Here is a 17,061-nt window from a genome sequence, read left to right as displayed (position 1 = left end):
AACAGTTTGGTGAACGCGAAACATCACAAAACAATAGTTTTCTGAGATTGGCACGGGATTGGGACTTGAGTCACGCCTAGAACAAGTCTAAAATTCCCTGCTTCCGTAAGCGCCGATTCTGTGCTTACGGTGAGCAGAGCCATGAAAATGGGCCCAGGTCTTTGACTATTACCAAAATGTGTCCGGGGGTGGATTTCGCACAAAGGTAGTCCTAACTTAGGACTAGTCCTAGGCAATGCTAAGAGATAGGACTGGTCCTAAGTTAGGAGGACTGGTCCTAAGTTAGGATGGGTTAATGGTCCTAACTAAGGACCAGTCCTATCTCTTAGCATTGCCTAGGACTAGTCCTAAGTTAGGACTACCTTTGTGAAATCCACCCAGGGGTCGATTTCACAAAGGGTTAGGACTAGTCCTAACTTAGGACTAGTCCTAAGAGATAACAAAAAACGTACAGCTAGTCCTAAGTTAGGACGAGCAACTCTTCCTAACTCGAGATAAGACTCGTCCTAACTCTTTGTGAAATCCACCCCGGGTCTTTGACTATTTTACCGATAGTGTCCAGTTTCTTTAAGTTGTTAAGTATAGCCACTGAAACGGTTGCTTCAATTAACAGCCCATACTCAGCTCAAACTCAAGTACCCGTACTCAAAACGTGACAGTGTTTTTGAGGCATATTTTTGTCGTCATCACAAACTTAGAGGATGAGATTGACAGTTTGCAATTCCAATAAACCGTCATGTGCCCGGAAGAAGGGCGTGGCTAAAATTTATCAAAGAAGGGTGCGTTTTTTTAGCAATTAATTGTATTGTATTGGATTATGTTTTATTCCAAACTGGAACATACCCCATAACCCTGGGGAGGGTACCAATATAACAAGTATAAATTACAGTTAATGAATAAGTTAAGTCATACGGAAAGGAATTGTGTGCAAATTTGTGGTTCAAGAAAACTTTGGGTGAAAGTTTGATTGGTTTTCAGCTATTCGTTAGTCAATATAGCAAGGTTAAATTCTGCATGAGAATGGGGGAAATATGTCCTTTGTCATAATATTTATAATTTGCTTTTACCCATTAACCGATATGTATTAAGCACTGTATTACCAGTACTTTCCCGACTTATGTGCTTTGTATACAGTGCTTAAAACACATCGGTGCAGCCCAAGGGTAAAAGCAAGTTATATTCTTTATGATGCACAAATAGTTATAGCAACAACAAAAATGAGACATTTCGTTGCTACGGCTTATTGTTCCTGACATACGAACAAAATCCTATATAATTTTAACCCTCTGGATGTTGCGTTGATTTGTTAATAGGCTACGACGCTAAGCTAAGTTTGAAATGTTGGTGCTTATCAGCTTAAACAAAATATAGGACCCTAAGCTCTGCCACAAAATCCATTCAGTTAGACTGCAGTACTTGCAATTACAAGGTTGTTGGTTCGAACCACCAAAGTTAACCGCTAATTTCACATCACTAGAATCATTAGAATAAGAAATGTAGGAGGTTTCGCATGCGGACGGATACCGTACGGTGCGACAGATACGTTATCATGATGACGTCATAAGCTACTCGCTTACGTGCAGACGACAGTGATGTCACGCTTGCTACACGTTAGTTACGGATAGCTAAACGTGTGCGTATGCGTATCCGTTGGCGTGCGAAACCTCCCTAATATTTTAGTTTGTGTCATTCCAATCGTAGACTTTAAAGGCAGTGGACACTATTGGTAACTGTCAAAGACTAGCCTTCATAGTTGGTGTATCTCAACATATGCATAAAATAACAAACCTGTGAAAATTTGAGCTCAATCGGTCATCAAAGTTGCGAGATAATAATGAAAGAAAAATAACCCTTGTCACACGAAGTTGTGTGCGTTTAGATGGTTGATTTCGAGACTTCAAGTTCTAAATCTGAGGTCTCGAAATCAAATTCGTGGAAAATTACTTCTTTCTCGAAAACTATGGCACTTCAGAGGGAGCCGTTTCTCACAATGTTCTCACGTTGTTTTTATACCATCAATAATTATTTTGATTAATTACCAATAGTGTCCACTGCCTTTAAAGCCATTATGGGTCATTCCATGTCAGACCAACGCACTTTTTTACCTCATGTCTTCCGATTTTGATAAAAATTGCTGTGCTTGTAGGTCCTTATGAGCAATGAATGCACACCAATTTTCAGCCCGATCGGACTTTCCATGTGGTCAGGGCAGAAACCACTAAAATCTGACATTTTTTGGGTAAAATACCACCTTTTTGGTAAAAATATGTCATAACCATGTCAATTTTTATCACATATATGCAAATTTGGTATCAAATTGATGAGAATTGCATGCTCAAATCAATTCTTTCATCAAAAATAAATTTTCTGAAATGTAGGTCACTGTAATCTTTAATATGTTATCGTGACCTTTGACCCCGTTTTTGAAATAATGTATCATTCCAAAAATCAACGAAATAAAAATCAGTAAAAAAGTGCGTTGGTCTGACATGGAATGACCCTTATACACTTTCGGTAAACAGTATTGTCCAAGTCCCACACTTCGGATATCACAACTTATATATAAAATAACAATCCTGTGGAAATTTAGGCTCAATCGGACATCGGAGTCGGGAGAAAATAACGGGGAAACCCACTCCTGTTTTCGCGCGTTTCGCCGTGTCATGACATGTGTTTATAACAAATCCGTAATTCTCGTTAACGAGAATTTATATTGTTTTACCGTTTTCTCAAAAAGTAAAGCATTTCATGAGAAGTCTTTCACCATTACCTTCTGTAAACCCTGTAAATTATTTGTAAATCTGTGATTTTTTTTTTTTTTTCTGTACCGAAAGGGTCCAATGGCTTTAAACCAATGTTTGTATGAGAGAGATTGGCGGTTGCCAGCTTAGTGTCTAGATCCCCTTGTGGGAGTTTGTAGAGTTCCCTTGACGGGAAGATCATCTACCCAAACAAAGAAAAGTTATCTTAAACAACCAAATTAGTCAACAGATATCGTTTTACAAAAAAATATCTGCCATTCAGAAACGGCGTTCTCTAAAATGCGATGTCTCCGTTAGAAAACGTCTTTTTGGGTGTAATATTTACTCTTGATTCCCGTTTGTTTGCTTACAATTCCCCGTAAAATATACAGCAAATAATGTGAAGCACCGTAAATTCTCGGAAAATGCGGGTTTTTTTTTTCAAGTACATTAATTGTTTGCTTTTACCGTTTCTAGACTTCTACCCACCGTGGTATTCTATGGGCACAGCCCGACCCACGCAACCTTCACCTAGTCGATTTTACCAAACTCTTCCTAACCGAGGATTTATCTTAGAAAATAAAACGAGTTCAGTTCCGTATCCGAAGACGTAAGGACGCATTGAACGCATTGAACGTAAGTTAGGACGGGTTACTCGTCCTAACTCGAGATAGGATTAATCCTAGCGTTTCGTGAAATGGCTGCTGGGCACCTTTGGTAATTATTGTCCAAGACCAGTGTTACCACTTGGTGTATCCCAACAAATGCATAACATTAATAACAAATATGTGGAAATTTGGACTCAATTGGTCATCGAAAATGCAAAAGAATAATGAAAGAAGAAAAAAACACCATTGTGTCACAAGTTTGTGTGCTTTCAGATGCATATTATTAAAAAGCTTCATATCTGAAGTATTTCATAATTTGAGTGAAAAAATAGCCCCTTTCTCAAAAGCTATAATACTTCAAATGGAGCTGTTTCCCACAATGATTTACACTATCAACAGCTCTCAGTTACTCGTTACAAAGTAAGGTGTTATGCTAATCATTATTTTGAGAAATTACCAATAGTGTCCAGTGCCTTTAAAGACCGGCTTGGACGAAAACGGCAACAAGTGATCATTGCTGAAATTCATTTAAAATGTTTTCAATCGCTAAGGAATTTGAGTTCGCATGATATTAAAGAGACTTTAATCGTGTAAAACACAACCCTTCTCTCCGGGGCTTTACAGAAAGATGCGCAAAAAGCCCCGTTACGTCATCACTCATGTTACGTCACTGTGGGAGCTCTGTTTTGCGAAGCCGGTTTGTTGCAACGTACATGGTGGGTATAACAAAGCGACATCCCACCCATGACGTAAAAGTCTGGTCATTTTGACGCACGTTGTCAAGGGCAGATGCGTATAGGCTAGCTTTTCAAAACCTTGAGGTCGGGACTACTTATTATTAATAAAAAACGACACATTCAGAACTGTGAACTACAATTTATAAACAATTAAGGTATAAACAAAGTTTTAATATAATTTCCGTTAAAACAGTAACTCAAGTAGCTGTTTGCAGGCAAGTATATATTGGGTTTTGGGAACCATTCGATTGTTTTAATCCTTTATAATTGTATATACATTACTACGTTACAAAACGTAAACGCAGTGAACGCTTTCAGATTAGAATTTTGGGCCATAAAAAAACTGATATTCTTTCACATACTCACTAATTAAAAATGAAATGTTTCTCAAAATATTTTATAGTATCGAAAGCTGCTGTACGGTAAGTTTCCAAACAACTGTTTGCATTGTGATTTACAAACATGCATTCCCTTTGAAGGGAAGGTACACGTTTGGTAATTACCCAAAACAAATAGTAACTTAAAAACTGACTTGGTAACAAGCAACGGAGAGCTGTTGATAGTATAAAACATTGTGGGAAACGAGTCCCTCTGAAGTAATGTAGTTTTTGAGAAAGAGGTAATTTCTCACTAAAATAATAAAAGCACACAAATTCGTCTTTCATCATTTTCTCGCAACTTCGATGACCAATTGAGCCAAATTTTCACATGCTTGTTATTTTATGATTATGATGGGATATATACACCAAGTGGGATGGGGGACTGGTCTTTTGACAACTACCAAACGTGTACCTTCCCTTTAAGCTCGAAGTATAATCGTCTTTTGTTTTAAGAAGAAACTTCTCTCGTCAGTCGTGATGATTGAATATCAAGTATTTAGAGCTACGTCAGCTTTTTTATTTGTGGACTTCGATAAGACTTTGACTTCAAAATGAAATCAGCTCGTGAGCCGAGAGGTGCGTGCATGACAAGCCCATGAACGGTCTTAACCCCAATTGGTACCAGGCATAGAGTTGTACGTCAATATATATAGCTATACGGTACCGGCTTATCAGCCCGCTCGCATGTCGTGACCAGCGTTAATTCGTTTCGTTTGGTTGTTGAACCGACTTGGCGCACGTTTTGTTTTTTGTGCTGACGTTTTTTCGCTAAAGGCGCTCTTAATGCTCTCGTTAAAGGCAGTGGACACTGTTGGTAATTACTCAAAATAATTATTGGCATAAAACCTTTCTCCGTGATGAGTAATGGGGAGAGGTTGATGGTATAAAACATTGTGAGAAACGGCTCCCGCTGAAGTGCCTTAGTTTTCGAGAGCGAAGTAATTTTCCGCGAATTTGATTTCGAGACCTTAGATTTAGAACTTGAGGTCTCGAAATCAAGCATCTAAACGCACACAAATTCGTGTGACAAGGGTTATTTTTCTTTCATTATTATCTCGCAACTTCGATGACCGATTGAGCTCAAATTTTCACAGGTTTGTTATTTTATGCATATGTTGAGATACACCAACTGTGAAGGCTAGTCTTTGACAATTACCAATAGTGTCCAGTGCCTTTAATCTATAGCATGGCCCTTTATACACAAACACTTGTTTTGATCATTGTACGTCTTCAGTCTTTATGGTGTTTGTAAGTGTGACGTCATTCCGCTGTAAAGCCACACCCACTTCATACAAGCTGGTACCACTGAGTACCAGAAGGAGTTTAGAGTTGCATTGAGCTATATACGTTTTGAGGCATTGCATGGTGAGGTATCAATATTTATTTGGTTTGTGGTAACACCATGTGTATATCTATAATGCTGGGTCGAGTTTGTTCTTAAGAGAAATGTCTTGCTATAATTATATTCTACTACCGCGGGGTAGATTTTTCGGATTTTTCATGAGACTTCTCAGTTCTGAAAAGAACTGTTCTGCGAGCCTATGTAATACCAATTTCCATCCGGCGTCCGTCCGTCCGTCCGTCCGGCCGTCCGGACGTACTGATATGAGACTTGAATCAAATATTGCTTTGTACATATAATTCATGTGAAAAGATAAAACTCAAAGAATTAATCACTTGTTTCAATTGAATGAGCTAAAAAAAATTTTTCGACTAGCTTGCTCTAGTCATCCTGATAAGACTAAAGAGAGAGAAGTGTGCCTTTTGAAGACGTATGGTGTTTTTACGTATTAAACCATTTCTGCTGAAAGTGTTGATCTACACTCAACTGTAGATTCGTAACGAATCTACACTTAACTGTAGATTCGTATAGCAAATCTACACGTAACTTTACGAATCTACACTTATAGAGTGTCGATTCATTGCAAACTAGAGTAAATAGTTCAACTTGAAAAGTACTGGTCTTTCCAAACTGACAGATAACATGGTGTGCAACAAAACACAGCTGTAAACAGGTTTATATCTTTCAATTATTTACAAAAACATTTTCAAGAATAAACAAATTTATTGTAAACTGATCAAACTGACATTGTGTATACTTGATGCAAGCACTGTAAGGTATGCCTAATAATTTGCCAACCGTCGTTTGACAAAGTACACGAAACCGATCCCCTGATACTTGAACATAATCGATGGGGAAATAGTTTAAGCCAGAGAATAGACTATAAAGGGTAGATTTGTGACTACAATCTACTCGCCTTCGGCTTGTACATTCTATCCATAAATCAACACTTTCTCGTCCGTTCTCCTTTAACAGAAAAGTTGCATAATTCCAATCACTTTGCACAGTGAAACAATCTAATGTTTTCTTTGCTCCAATGCTCTACCTCATAGATGATGTGTTCAAAAGGGAATATCATAACAAGAGCGGAAGTACACTCTTACTGCCTTAAGTGGTAAACAAACAAACAAATAATTATTTACTTACTACATCGGCCTTGCTTGAGTATGCATGACCACTTAACTATATAAGAGCATTTCGCTCGGGCTCCCCGCAGCACCACTTCCACTGGTCGAATTTAATTAAACTTAACATCAATCTTTCTAACGCGGGTTCGGCCTTGTGAAAGATGTAACTAGTTTGGGGAAAGTGCATCAGTTTTCATCAACAGAACAGTGAAATTACCGAAGGTTATAAACCCTCCCTTTAAAGGCCGTGGACACTATTGGTAATTACTCAAAATAATTATCAGCATAAAACCTTACTTGGTAAACAGTAATGGGCAGAGGTTGATGGTATAAAAAGTTGTGAGAAATGGCTCCCTCTGAAGTGACGTAGTAATGTAGAAAGATGTAATTTTCCACGAATTTGATTTCGAGACCTCAGAATTAGATTTTGAGGTCTCGAAATCAAGCATCTGAAAGCACACATTTTCGTGTGACAAGGTTTTTTTCTTCCATTTTTATCTCGCAACTCCGACGACCAATCGAGCTCAAATTTTCACAGGTTTGTTATTTTATGCATATGTTGAGATACACCTTAGTGAGAAGACTGGTCTTTGACAATTACCAATAGTGTCCACTGCCTTTCAAATCCGACTTACCTCTTTGTTAAAACAACGGGCGGATGTGTTTTTCGAGCAATTACAACTGTCTTCGGGCAGCAACAAAATGAACCAGGCTCAATACTTCAGCAATGCAGCGTTTACACGCAATTCGTTTGCAACACTCAACCGCGACAACTGTTGTGGCTCGTTGACTTCACTGTCTTTATCCCGCGCAATGTTGCCACTTTATACACCACACACACGTGGAGATCGTCTGCTCGCTCGATCGCTCGCACGCGATTGGTCGAGACCGCACACCACGTGACGGGCACTGATTTTGCGATTGACCCCCTGATTGGCTGTGTGCGGAACACTCTCGTGGCAATCTGTGTAGCGTTTAGATATGCAATAAACTCCTCGTATTAAGTGAGGAGATCTTATTTTAGATAGAGAGAAAGGTTTATAATGGTGTCATTTCTTTAAAAACTTAGCCTGAACATCTGACGTCACGCTGTGAGGCTCGTGAATGACGTCTGGTAACAGCCTTGGGCGCCGCATGGGTGTTCGCAGTCGATTCACACGTACATGCACACATAGTGATTAAAACAACATAACATGCATAACATTATCGCTGCATGCAGACGAGTGAACGTGTAAGCTGAGAAAATGCATCCCCCCCCCCCTCTATCTCTCTCTCTCTCTAGTCGACCGAGGTCGGAATCATGTTGAGGCTCGCCCATCCCTGTCTATCTCTCATTAGGTTGGGAAGATGAGCTGTCTGGAAGCACCGCGATGTCCCTAGCAACTACATCTGTATAGCTGAGTCTTTGTCTCCCCTGTTTCTCCTTCCATGTTTTGGTGACTAGTTGATAAGCTGAGAGACAGGTTCTTTGGTGTTTCTGTATGAATGCCCTGCTATAGTCTCAAACGATGCTGTTCTTTGGTGGTAGTTTTTGTTCCTTACCATACAGTTCCGTATTTGTCATGTGTTGACTCCAGTGAACATTTAAGCATCTCAACTTGGACCATATAATAACACATTAGGGAGGTTAAGCTGCACGTAACGCGAGCAAAAACATGAACGTGAACGTCAGGAAATTGTGTCGTTTCTATTATAGGTGACGTCACCACTTTGGGCTTATTTCATGATCACGTGTGGCGTCTGCACGTCAAACCTGACTTGAGAAATGGTAACTTCACGTATGCTTAAAACGTGAGATTTTTACAACCAAATTTTCTGACGTTCACGATCACGTTGCTCGCGTAACGTTCAGCTAAACCGCTTACGTCACTTTTATCCAATGACATCAACGGGTACATAATAAAAATAGTATTGCCTGCATTGTGGATATAGACATACATGTACGGACTTCAAACTGTGCCAGATTTCACAGTAAAGCCGCGTTGTTGTTGTTTTTTTGTATAACATGACATTTAGGTTTGAACCCAATTATTATGACGTCTTTAACACTGGGTGCGTATTTATGACCAACTGAAATATCTTATAATGGAAGGTTTCTTAACGAATGATCTGACACCTGTCGTGTTTTTAACATGCGTTCGTTTCCTTGACAAGGTTTTACTAAGTGATCCGCCTCTTTCTTAAATAAAAAGTCGCTCCCTCTTTCCAAAGAAATCCTAACAAAAATAACAAAATCAAGCCCGGTCGATACTCCATGCAATGCGAATGCGATACGATATTGACGTCACAAATTCGCATCGTTTAAAATAGAACTCATGCGAAACATTCGCAGCGAAAATGGAGCTGTGACGTCAAAATTTGTATCGCATTCGCAGGGAGAATGAACCGGGCTTACCTCACGCATTTTTCACCATCACCAAAGTGAACGTGCCCTATTATTATTATTATTATTATTGGTTTATTAAAACACATTCAAACATCGCAGCTACAAGCTGAATTGAGTTTAAAATACAGAGATTCATAAAAAATCGTAATTTTTTAAAATTACAAAAAAACATTAAGAAAACGTTCATTCAAAATGTCCTTTTCTCTCAGTTCGTTTTGCCTCAAGAAAACCAACACAGTTGGTCCACTTTCCATCGTGTCTCTTGGCAATTAAAGCTCCAAATCCGAGCACTCAAAGATAAATGTATATTTTGCGGCATCAGCTTAAAAAAAATCAGGTATCTAGAAAGGGTAACTCTAGCTGTGTTGTTCCACGCAATGTTTGCATTGTACTCGCTTTGCGCTTAGCACAACCTCACGATTCGACCCCGTGGATCTAGGTCAAGTTTTCCCGCCTTTGGGGTAGGTTTATAAACTTTTTCTGTAACGTCACCCTATTCGCTCGGAAATATGCTGCAGTGTGAGTGTGATGCATGATGGGACTGCGCATTATTAAACCAATGACAGCGCATGATACGTTTGCCCATCCCAGCGCCTTTGGTTAAAGCAAGTCACCCTTCGAATGAAAGTGTAGATTATTTCTTCGAATCTACACTTAACTGTAGAGTCGTTACGAATCTACACTCAACTGTGAGATTCGTTACGAATGTACAGTTGGGTGTTTTACAAACTAAAGTGATCGTTCAATAAAAAAATTTCTGTCTTTGACAATTTGATCGTATCTGTATTTTACGTAAAGTGACTTCTGATCTAAACTCAACCATAACAAAAGTCGCAATGCTGATTAAATTGCCTCTGGGTTATATTTTAAAAGCACGTTTGGTTAATTGTCAAAAACCAAGATTCTCACTTGGTGTTACCCAACATAGTGCATGAAATAACAAATATGTGAAAGTTGTTTGCTCAATTTGTCATCGAATTTGCAAAAGAATGATGAGCGAAAATACCCTTGCTGGTTGTTGCATTACTTTGTGTGCTTTCAGATGCACAATAAAAGGCTGAAGTATTTTATTGTTTATAATTGATTAAGAAATTACCCCTTTCTCAAAAACTACACAATATTTAATACCATCAACAGCTCTCCGTTGCTCGTTGCCAAGTAGTTTTTGCAAGATAATAATGAAAGAAAAAACACCCTTGTCACACGAAGTTGTGTGCGTTTAGATGCTTGATTTCGAGACCTCAAGTTCTAAATCTGAGGTCTTGAAATCAAATTCGTGGAAAATTACTTCTTTCTCGAAAACTATGGCACTTCAGAGGGAGCCGTTTCTCACAATGTTTTATACCGTCATCCTCTCCTCATTACTTGTTACAAAGTAAGGTTTTATGCTAATAATTATTTTGAGCAGTTACCAATAGTGTCCACTTCCTGTAAGTCGCTACAGTACATGGACAAACTGAGAGGATTGGGGTTTGTTTTAGCTCGCAGCGTTTCAGGTGTCTCTGGAAGCAGTGAGTATTGGTTTACGTGGTGGGAGCTTTTGGTTATAATGGGCTGTTAGATGGATTTTAAACGATGGGATTTAGACTTATATGATTGTGGCCCAATTTCATAAAGCTGTTTTGTATGAACAAATCTTGCTAAGCAAAAAAGGGGGTAAATACTAAAATACCACGTTAGTGTCTGCCGTTTTAAGGTAAGCTGATTATCTGTGTTGAGCCAAAATAACCTGTGGTTTATGAGCGTGTCTAATAGACCTTATTGCAAATACTCGATACACATGCGTTATGCCTTTTGGTGTATAGTATGTGTGGATCGGGTGATTTCTTGAGGGTGATGAGAGCCTTTGTACTTTGAATTTCTCTCCAGAATGGCTAATGTTGACGTCCGGGTTGCAATTTTCAACCCAGTCATTTTGAGTAGGCTTGCTCGGACGTCTTTTTGAGCACTACGGACTGTTGACGGGCTCCCCGGCAGTTGATCATCGGACTGGGCAATATCCAAGCCATACACAGGTACCTAAATTTTCTCTCTAGCATGCCAAGTTTAGGAGTGAAGGTCAAGTGCACAGCGAACTTGGTATGCGACCATTTTCGCCGCTTTTTACACCGCTTTGCCTCGCCAACCTTGCACTAAATTGACCGAAGATGGCTCCCTCTATTGTCGGCTTGCTTCGGCTAGGTCTAGGCCAAAAAAATCAAAAAAAGACATGAAATTGTAGCCCTTGATTAGGGCTCTCCGGTGGTGTATAGTATGTGCCAATCTAAGTTTGTCCTGGGTATAAAAGGGCCTCCGTGTGTTGTCATTATTTACAGAGAAACTTACACTCTGGTCAATAATGTCGCTTGGGCTGAGGGGTAGCTCTTTCACCGCCCTCGTCGCGCAGACTTGTGCCACATACACACAACAAACATGAACTGGTAGCCCTTGAGTGGGGCTCTCTTTTGGTGTATAGTATGTGTGGATCGGGTGATTTCTTGAGGGTGATGAGAGCCTTTGTACTTTGAATTTCTCTCCAGAAGGGCTAATGTTGACGTCCGGGTTGCAATCTTCAACCCCGTCATTTTGAGTAGGCTTGCTCGGACGTCTTTTTGAGCACCACGGACTTGTTGCGGGCTCCCCGGAAGTTGATCATCGGACTCGGCAATATCCAAGCCACACACAGGTACCCAAATTTTCTCTCTAGCATGCCAAGTTCAGGAGTTAAGGTCAAGTGCACAGCGAACTTGTTATGCCGACTATTTTCGCCGCTTTTTCGCTTTGCCTCGCCATCCTTGCCCTAAATTGACCGAAGATGGCTCCCTCTATTGTCGGCTTGCATCGGCTAGGTCTATGCCCAAAAAATCAAACAAAGACATGAAATTGTAGCCCTTGATGAGGGCTCTCCGGTTGTGTATAGTATGTGCCAATCTAAAGTTGTCTTGGGTATGAAAAGGGCCTCCGTGTGTTGTCATTATTTCCAGAGAAACTTACACTTTGGTCAATAATGTCGCTTGGGCTGAAAAGTAGCTCTTCCACCGCCCTCGTCGCGCAGACTTGTGCCACGTACACAAAACAAACATGAACTGGTAGCCCTCGAGTGGGGCTCTCTTTTGGCGTATAGTATGTGTGGATCGGGTGATTTCTTGAGGGTGATGATAGCCTTTGTACTTTGAATTTCTCTCCAGAATGGCTAATGTTGACGTCCGGGTTGCAATCTTAAACCCCGTCATTTTGAGTAGGCTTGCTCGGACGTCTTTTTGAGCACCACGGACTTGTTGCGGGCTCCCCGGAAGTTAATCATCGGACTCGGCAATATCCAAGCCACACACAGGTACCCAAATTTTCTCTCTAGCATGCCAAGTTCAGGAGTTAAGGTCAAGTGCACAGCGAACTTGTTATGCCGACTATTTTCGCCGCTTTTTACACCGCTTTGCCTCGGCAACCTTGCACTAAATTGACCGAAGATGGCTCCCTCTATTGTCGGCTTGCTTCGGCTAGGTCTAAGACAAAAAAATCAAAAAAAGACATGAAATTGTAGCCCTTGATTAGAGCGCTCCGGTGGTGTATAGTATCTGCCAATCTACAAATGTCTTGGGTATGAAAAGGGCCTCCGTGTGTTGTCATTATTTCCAGAGAAACTTACACTTTGGTCATTGTTGTCGCTTGGGGTGAGGGGTAGCTCTTTCGCCGCCCTCGTCGCGCAGACTTGTGCCATATACACACAACAAACATGAACTGGTAGCCCTCGAGTGGGGCTCTCTTTTGGTGTATAGTATGTGTGGATCGGGTGATTTCTCGAGGGTGATGAGAGCCTTTGTACTTTGAATTTCTCTCCAGAATGGCTAATGTTGACGTCCGGGTTGCAATCTTAAACCCCGTCATTTTGAGTAGGCTTGCTCGGACGTCTTTTTGAGCACCACAGACTTGTTGCGGGCTCCCCGGAAGTTGATCATCGGACTCGGCAATATCCAAGCCACACACAGGTACACAAATTTTCTCTCTAGCATGCCAAGTTCAGGAGTTAAGGTCAAGTGCACAGCGAACTTGTTATGCCGACTATTTTCGCCGCTTTTTGCTTTGCCTCGCCATCCTTGCCCTAAATTGACCGAAGATGGCTCCCTCTATTGTCGGCTTGCATCGGCTAGGTCTAATCCAAAAAAAATCAAACAAAGACATGAAATTGTAGCCTTTGATTAGGGCTCTCCGGTGGTGTATAGTATGTGCCAATCTAAAAATGTCTTGGGTATGAAAAAGGCCTCCGTGTGTTGTCATTATTTCCAGAGAAACTTACACTTTGGTCAATGTTGTCGCTTGGGGTGAGGGGTAGCTCTTTCGCCGCCCTCGTCGCGCAGACTTGTGCCACATACACACAACAAACATGAACTGGTAGCCCTTGAGTGGGGCTCTCTTTTGGTGTCTAGTATGTGTGGATCGGGTGATTTCTTGAGGGTGATGAGAGCCTTTGTACTTTGAATTTCTCTCCAGAATGGCTAATGTTGACGTCCGGGTTGCAATCTTCAACCCCGTCATTTTGAGTAGGCTTGCTCGGACGTCTTTTTGAGCACCACGGACTTGTTGCGGGCTCCCCGGAAGTTAATCAAGGGACTCGGCAATATCCCAGCCACACACAGGTACCCACATTTTTTCTCTAGCATGCCAAGTTTAGGAGTTAAGGTCAAGTGCACAGCGAAATTGTTATGCCGACCATTTTCGCCGCTTTTTACACCGCTTTGCCTCGCCAACCTTGCCCTAAATTGACCGAAGATGGCTCCCTCTATTGTCGGCTTGCATCGGCTAGGTCTAGGCCCAAAAAATCAAACAAAGACATGAAATTGTAGCCCTTGATTAGGGCTCAGTGGTGGTGTATAGTATGTGCCAATCTAAAATTGTCTTGGGTATGAAAAGGGCCTCCGTGTGTTGTCATTATTTCCAGAGAAACTTACACTTTGGTCAATGTTGTCGCTTGGGGTGAGGGGTAGCTCTTTCGCCGCCCTCGTCGCGCAGACTTGCGCCACATACACACAACAAACATGAACTGGTAGCCCTCGAGTGGGGCTCTCTGTTGGTGTATAGTATGTGTGGATCGGGTGATTTCTTGAGGGCGATAAGAGCCTTTATACTTTGAATTTCTCTCCAGATGATCTAATGTTGACGTCCTGGTTGCAATCTTCAACCCCGTCATTTTGAGTAGGCTTGCTCGGACGTCTTTTTGAGCACCACGGACTTGTTGCGGGCTCCCCGGAAGTTGATCATCGGACTCGGCATTATCCAAGCCACACACAGGTACCCACAGTTTCTCTCTAGCATGCCAAGTTCAGGAGTTAAGGTCAAGTGCACAGCGCCTTTGTTATGCCGACTATTTTCGCCGCTTTTTACACCGCTTTGCCTCGCCAACCTTGCCCTAAATTGACCGAAGATGGCTCCCTCTATTGTCGGCTTGCTTCGGCTAGGTCTAGGCCCAAAAAATCAAACAAAGACATGAAATTGTAGCCCTTGATTAGGGCTCAGTGGTGGTGTATAGTATGTGCCAATCTAAAATTGTCTGGGGTATGAAAAGGGCCTCCGTGTGTTGTCATTATTTCCAGAGAAACTTACACTTTGGTCAATAATTTCGCGTGGGCTGAGGGGTAGCTCTTTCACCGCCCTTGTCGCGCAGACTTGTGCCACATACACACAACAAACATGAACTGGTAGCCCTTAATTGGGGCTTTCTTTTAGTGTATAGTATGTGTGGATCGGGTGATTTCTTGAGGGTGATGAGAGCCTTTGTACTTTGAATTTCTCTCCAGAATGGCTAATGTTGACGTCCGGGTTGCAATTTTCAACCCAGTCATTTTGAGTAGGCTTGCTCGGACGTCTTTTTGAGCACTACGGACTTGTTGCGGGCTCCCCGGCAGTTGATCATCGGACTGGGCAATATCCAAGCCATACACAGGTACCCAAATTTTCTCTCTAGCATGCCAAGTTCAGGAGTTATGGTCAAGTGCACAGCGAACTTGTTATGCCGACCATTTTCGCCGCTTTTTACACCGCTTTGCCTCGCCAACCTTGCCCTAAATTGACCGAAGATGGCTCCCTCTATTGTCGGCTTGCATCGGCTAGGTCTAGGCCCAAAAAATCAAACAAAGACATGAAATTGTAGCCCTTGATTAGGGCTCTCCGGTGGTGTATAGTATGTGCCAATCTAAAGTTGTCCTGGGTATAAAAGGGCCTCCGTGTGTTGTCATTATTTCCAGAGAAACTTACACTTTGGTCAATAATGTCGCGTGGGCTGAGGGGTAGCTCTTTCACCGCCCTCGTCGCGCAGACTTGTGCCACATACACACAACAAACATGAACTGGTAGCCCTTGAGTGGGGCTTTCTTTTAGTGTATAGTATGTGTGGATCGGGTGATTTCTCGAGGGTGATGAGAGCCTTTGTACTTTGAATTTCTCTCCAGAATGGCTAATGTTGACGTCCGGGTTGCAATCTTCAGCCCCGTCATTTTGAGTAAGCATGCTCGGACGTCTGTTTGAGCACTACGGACTGTTTGCGGGCTCCCCGGCAATTGATCATCGGACTGGGCAATATCCAAGCCATACACAGGTACCCAAATTTTCTCTCTAGCATGCCAAGTTCAGGAGTTAAGGTCAAGTGCACAGCGAACTTGTTATGCCGACCATTTTCGCCGCTTTTACACCGCTTTGCCTCGCCAACCTTGCACTAAATTGACCGAAGATGGCTCCCTCTATTGTCGGCTTGCTTCGGCTAGGTCTAAGACAAAAAAATCAAACAAAGACATGAAATGTAGCCCTTGATTAGGGCGCTCCGGTGGTGTATAGTATGTGCCAATCTACAAATGTCTTGGGTATGAAAAGGGCCTCCGTGTGTTGTCATTATTTCCAGAGAATCTTACACTTTGGTCAATGTTGTCGCTTGGGGTGAGGGGTAGCTCTTTCGCCGCCCTCGTTCGCGCAGACGTGTGCCATATACACACAACAAACATGAACTGGTAGCCCTTGAGTGGGGCTCTCTGTTGGTGTCTAGTATGTGTGGATCGGGTGATTTCTTGAGGGTGATGAGAGCCTTTGTACTTTGAATTTCTCTCCAGAATGGCTAATGTTGACGTCCGGGTTGCAATCTTAAACCCCGTCATTTTGAGTAGGCTTGCTCGGACGTCTTTTTGAGCACCACGGACTTGTTGCGGGCTCTCCGGAAGTTGATCATCGGACTCGGCATTATCCAAGCCACACACAGGTACCCACAGTTTCTCTCTAGCATGCCAAGTTCAGGAGTTAAGGTCAAGTGCACAGCGAACTTGTTATGCCGACTATTTTCGCCGCTTTTTACACCGCTTTGCCTCGCCAACCTTGCCCTAAATTGACCGAAGATGGCTCCCTCTATTGTCGGCTTGCTTCGGCTAGGTCTAGGCCCAAAAAATCAAACAAAGACATGAAATTGTAGCCCTTGATTAGGGCTCAGTGGTGGTGTATAGTATGTGCCAATCTAAAATTGTCTGGGGTATGAAAAGGGCCTCCGTGTGTTGTCATTATTTCCAGAGAAACTTACACTTTGGTCAATAATTTCGCGTGGGCTGAGGGGTAGCTCTTTCACCGCCCTTGTCGCGCAGACTTGTGCCACATACACACAACAAACATGAACTGGTAGCCCTTAATTGGGGCTTTCTTTTAGTGTATAGTATGTGTGGATCGGGTGATTTCTTGAGGGTGATGAGAGCCTTTGTACTTTGAATTTCTCTCCAGAATGGCTAATGTTGA

The 17,061-nt window shown here is 42.0% G+C and overlaps 1 protein-coding gene across 1 annotated transcript in view; it reads right to left on the bottom strand.

Annotated features, from left to right (window-relative positions):
* The window catches only part of LOC117300111, a 31,257-nt gene extending 23,509 nt beyond the window's left edge, over positions 1-7,748 (bottom strand). The window contains exon 1 of the mRNA XM_033783807.1: positions 7,571-7,748. The gene's annotated coding sequence lies outside the window, so the exon portion shown is untranslated. The remainder of the gene's footprint in view (positions 1-7,570) is intronic.
* Between the last annotated feature and the right edge of the window lie 9,313 nt (positions 7,749-17,061).

Source organism: Asterias rubens, chromosome 15 (genome assembly GCF_902459465.1).
Source record: "Asterias rubens chromosome 15, eAstRub1.3, whole genome shotgun sequence".
NCBI lineage: Eukaryota > Metazoa > Echinodermata > Asteroidea > Forcipulatida > Asteriidae > Asterias > Asterias rubens.
This window is presented reverse-complemented; position numbering and strand designations above follow the sequence as displayed.